General features: G+C 37.3%; 1 long non-coding RNA gene across 2 annotated transcripts; it reads left to right on the top strand.

Moving 5' to 3' along the window:
* Positions 1 to 2,596: 2,596 nt before the first annotated feature.
* On the top strand, positions 2,597 to 4,897 carry LOC110890396. Of its 2 annotated transcripts, XR_004871004.1 has the most exons (3): positions 2,597 to 3,049; positions 4,249 to 4,302; positions 4,648 to 4,897. It is a non-coding gene; the product is annotated as an uncharacterized LOC110890396 (long non-coding RNA). The 2 variants fall into 2 exon arrangements; XR_004871005.1 differs by lacking the exon at positions 4,249 to 4,302 and having other exon boundaries at positions 2,600 to 3,049.
* The last annotated feature ends 376 nt before the right edge of the window (positions 4,898 to 5,273 follow it).

The following is a 5,273-nucleotide window of genomic DNA, read 5'->3' as shown; positions in this document are numbered from 1 at the left end:
TATATATAGATGTATATTTATTTTTTAGATATAAAGATTCACAACCCGGGAGTATTCCCAGGGGCGTACCCACATTTAGTTAAGGGTGGGCGGGCGCACCCCATGAAAAAATATTTTTTAGTGTTATTTTTCGCCGGAAATCCCGACCGCACCTCTTGGAATTTTTTACCCGCACCCCTTGAAAATTTTAAACCGCCCCACTTAGAAAAAAAATAATTATTAACCACTTATTCACTTAATTATTTGATCCAATCAAAGCCCAATCTGCAATCAATTTTTATTAACACAAGCCCAAACCCAACCTAAAGAAATTTGAACTAAATAAAATAACCCAAACCCATCCACCCATTCCATTTCCAAATCCCGCCCCCAAAAAAACTCCTAGCGACTTGACGTCACTGCTCACGACCTGGTGGCTTTTTTTACCAGAAAAAACAAAATTCCGGTTGGACCGACCCATATTACGTCAGAATTCCAATATAGAACTAGTATGGTTTATTTATTTATTTATTTTGTTTTATGTGATGATTAGGAGAAAATATAGATGTGTAAAGGTTTAATCTTTTTAAATATTTTTTTTTTTGATTTTTTTTTGTTGTTCTAGACTTGTAGTTAAATGACTTTGTTGTTTTATCTATAGCTTTGTTTGTTTAAATGATTAGTTACAAGTAATCAACATTTAATATTAGGGCTTGAATGTTTAAAAATATAATTGAAAGTTATGGGCTATGGTTGAACATGATTGTTTATTTTATTTAAGTGTTTAGTGTTGTTGTATGAACTAACGGAGCAAATTATATGTGTTAGGAACAATGAGCAAGAATGTAATGAACTTATGGCGTGTTTTGTATCTTTAGATGATATTTTGGATATATATAAAAAAAACTGTAGGGCACAATTTTAAATACGTTTGTAATTTGTAATGATGTTTGACGTGTTTTTGATGATTTGTAAATTTTAGTTTGATGTTCTTTTGTCTTACTTGATCTGACCCGACCCGCTGTGAACCGATATGTTTATACAGCTAGGGGTCTAAAATCTTTGAAAATATTCCGCACCCCCAGGAAAAAATTCATGGGTCCGCCACTGAGTATTCCCGGGTTATAACCTAGTTATCTATATATAACAGAGTAAATTGCCATTTTAGTCCCTGAGTTTTGTCCAAATTTGCCATTTTAGTCCAAATAGTTTTTTTTTTTGCCTCTGGGTCCCTGACTTTTCTCTTTTGTTGCCATTTTGATCACATAAACTAACTCCATCCAAAAACTCCATCTTTAACCAGGGGTATTTTGGGTATTTTCATTTTAAATGTTTTCAATTGCCATTTTGATCCAATTCCAAAAAGTCAAAAAAATTCCAAAAAATCAAAAAAATTCTAAAAAATAATAAAAATTCTAAAAAATCATAAAAATTCTAAAAAAATACAAAAAATCCTTTCAGCACGAACCGTTTCGAACCCGAACCGTTTCGAGCTGAACCGTTTCGACGCGAACCGTTTCGACCCGAGCCGTTTCGACGCGAACCGTTTCGAGCTGAACCATTTCGACCCGTACCGTTTCGAGCTGAACCGTTTCGACGCGAACCGTTTCGAGCTGAACCGTTTCGAGCCGAACCGTTTCGAGCTGAACCGTTTCGAACCGAACCGTTTCTAGCTGAACAGTTTCGAAACGAACCGTTTCGAGCTGAACCGTTTCGACGCGAACCGTTTCGAGCTAAACCGTTTCGAACCGAACCGTTTCTAGCTGAACCGTTTCGAACCGAACCGTTTCGAGCTGAACGGTTCGGTTCGAAACGGTACGGGTCGAAACGGTTCGCGTCGAAACGGCTCTGCTAGAAACGGCTCTGCTCGAAACGGTTCGGTTCGAAACGGTTCAGCTCGAAACAGTACGGCTCAAAACGGTTCGGTTCGAAACGGTACGGGTCGAAACGGTACGCGTCGAAATGGTTCGGCTCGAAACGGTTCGGCTCGAAACGGTTCGGCTCGAAACGGTTCGGCTCGAAACGGTTCGGCTCGAAACGGTTCGGCTCGAAACGGTTCGACTCGAAACGGTTCGGCTCGAAAGGGTTCGCGTCGAAACGGTACGGGTCGAAACGGTTCGGCTCGAAACGGTACAGGTCGAAACGGTTCGGGTCGAAACGGTACGGGTCGAAACGGCTCGCGTCGAAACGGTTCAGCTCGAAACGGTTCGGGTTCGAAACGGTTCGCGCCGAAACGGATTTTTTGTATTTTTTAGATTTTTTTAGAATTTTTATGATTTATTAGAATTTTTATTATTTTTTAGAATTTTTTGGAATTTTTTTGATTTTTTGGAATTTTTTTGATTTTTTGGAATTGGATCGAAATGGCAATTGAAAACATTTAAAATGAAAACCCCAAAATACCCCTTGTTAAAGATGGAGTTTTTGAATGGAGTTTGTGTATGTGATCACAATAGCAATAAAAGGGAAAAGTCAGAGACTCAGAGGCAAAAAAAAAAAAACTATTTAGACTAAAATGACAAATTTAAACAAAACTTATGGACTAAAATGGCAATTTACTCATATATAACAAGTCGCTTCTTAGCTACAGTAGTACATCTGAACCGTTCATCTTCTGATCTACGGTATGCTTCACAAAGAAGCACTAATGTTAATTACAGAAATGCCATTTCCTTCCTTTCGTTTTCATTTTCCACCACGCACGAGAAAGCCACCGGCAAAGGAGGAACCTGACCTCCGGTGACCAGGCCTCTGTCGGCAACGACAGTGGAAGACGGCCGTGATATGGTCATTGAGATTGGCGTGTGCCGCTAATGGCTCCAGGCGGCCGTCGGCGACGGCAGTGGAAGACGGCGTCAAGATAGTCGTTTACGACAGAGTGTTACGCTAATGGCTTCAACGGGAGTAAAAACTCTCTCGATTCTTTCTAATTTTATATGCTCTTTAATGGGGTTTGATTGTAGCTACGGTGATTAATTTCTATGTTCGTTAATGGGGGTTGATTGTGGCTATGACTTTAATCTTCAAAATTGAACTATAGAAATTGGAATTCATCATGTCAAACATCATCGTAAGTTCTTTCTTCTACGATTAATTTTCCGAGAGGTCGTAATTGCTTGGAGGCTTTGCTTGCGCTGATGTTTAGTTTTCGTTTGCTTTTGAGGGAACCATTGAGACCTAGGAGCTTTTACAATCGATTGGTAGTTTTAATTTGTGCAAGTGACTGTATTCGTTAACGTGCAAATGATACATGTTCAGAATTTATGTTTTTGCTTCATATTTCATTCTTTATTTTTGCTGTTTTTTGCTTCTTATTTGTGTTTTTGTTGGAAATTTTGTTTTCAATTCGGGTTTTCTGCAAGTCATGGAAGTTTTAGTTGTTATAGAAATTGATTACGCGTGAATGTTATTTGTTTTCTAACAATTTCAGTTCTAACCTAGAAACATATAGTTTCAGACTTTCAGTGGTGAAACGTACAAAAGGGAAGTCATTTTTTCTATAGTTTAGTGATGTTGCTATCAAACTTGAACTCAAAACAACCAGTTCTGAAGCATACCACCGATGCATCACCACCATTACACCCCATCTGTTTCAATTTAACCACAAATCGAACACTAGGGCGTCCGATACGCCTTCAATTAAATAGGTCTACTGAATAAAAGTTTGCATATTTTTTCTTGATAATTTTGTGGAACTAAACATATTGATAGTTGTTTGGTTACTATTTTGTCACAGGTTTTGGTTCTTGATGCCTAACACACATCAAATATGATTATTAAGTTAAAATTGTTGGTTGATCATTTTCAATAATATTACGTGTCTATGTATGCATGTATGTATAAAAAATCCCTTGATCCCTGTCCTTTCTTCTCTCTGCTCCAGTGATCCGACAAACTTCATCTAACAAGCTTGCATTAGGTCTCCGTCTCACTCAACAACAAGCAAAGGATTCTTCTGGCAAGGTTCTTCCCATGGACGTGTTACGCCAATGAAAGTATAAAACCGGTGACATGAACTATTTGGGACCTTTTGCGAAACTAACATTTCATTTATAACAATGCTAATAATAACCTTAGTTAGCAGGCGTCTTCTTCGAACAACCCTCTACCACATATGAGTTTTGATTACCTTTTACATTAAGATTTGTCAATAGTTTTAAATTGATGGCTTTCAACCATGAAATTCGTTTGGCAATGTATATATGTGCTATTCTGTTTGCATTTCTAACAGTATGAAACATGTTTTGTAATTTTTGTTGCTGCTATAAGGTCGCTTGCTTCACTTAGGGCTGCTTTTGTTGATCATTTCGTTGGCCATTTGAGGTATGTAAATATGTAATTGGCGGGGCTAAAGTTTTTGTTTTGAATCAGGCATAATTAATTCAACAAAGAAGTCCTTTTTGCAACAAAATTGTATTTCAATAGATTATTTAATAAAAAACCTACAGTGAAGTGGCTTATAAATATAATAGCCCATATATTGAAACGTTTTGCTTTATTATTCCTCAATGTTCTTAATGTAACAAGCTACACTAGCTAATAACTAGAATTTGTTGCAATAATTAACTTTTGTAAATCCACAATCAATCTCTTTTAACTGTGTGTGAAACTGTGAATTTGTTATTAGTTTCTATCATGCTTAAATTATATATAGTGTTAATTTTGTAGGATGTTGAGAGCAGTTGGAGCAACTTGCTGTAGAAAGAACACCCAGAGTATAAATTCACATTTTTGTTTTATGGTTTTTCTCGGTTTTAGTTGTTGTTTGCTTACTGCTTAGCATGGTTTTACAACTCATGCCCCGCAACGTGGGGTTAAATACTAGTTTATAAACAAAATAAGGACTAAAAGCAAGGATAATGTTTGTTTTTTGTTGATTTATTTGAAATGGATGGATCCTACCATTTTGTGGCCAGTATAGTAATGTGCACAAAATTTAACCTTTAAACATAACTGACTACGATCTTCCTTTCTTCCCTCCACCCAAAGAAACGCTACACTTGATATGGATTGTATAAAAATTGATACGGATTTTATTTTATTTTCCATAAAGTTACCATTACCCGGATACACATAAATAGGTAGCGTTTGGTATGCAGGAATGAGAGGTGGAATGAAATGGACCATTGTGAGGGAATGAAGAAAATAGTGTTTGGTTGGTCGATGGAATGGAATCGTCCATCCCAAAATACATTTCATTCCCTCAAAATCACCCTTCGTTAACAACACCACAACCCACCACCGTTGCTACCACACACCACCACCACCGTCATCCGCCGCCGTCACCCACCTTC

The sequence above is a fragment of the Helianthus annuus genome, chromosome 11 (assembly GCF_002127325.2).
Source record: "Helianthus annuus cultivar XRQ/B chromosome 11, HanXRQr2.0-SUNRISE, whole genome shotgun sequence".
Lineage (NCBI taxonomy): Eukaryota > Viridiplantae > Streptophyta > Magnoliopsida > Asterales > Asteraceae > Helianthus > Helianthus annuus.
The sequence above is the reverse complement of the archived record's forward strand: the minus strand, read 5'-3'. Positions and strand labels throughout refer to the sequence as shown.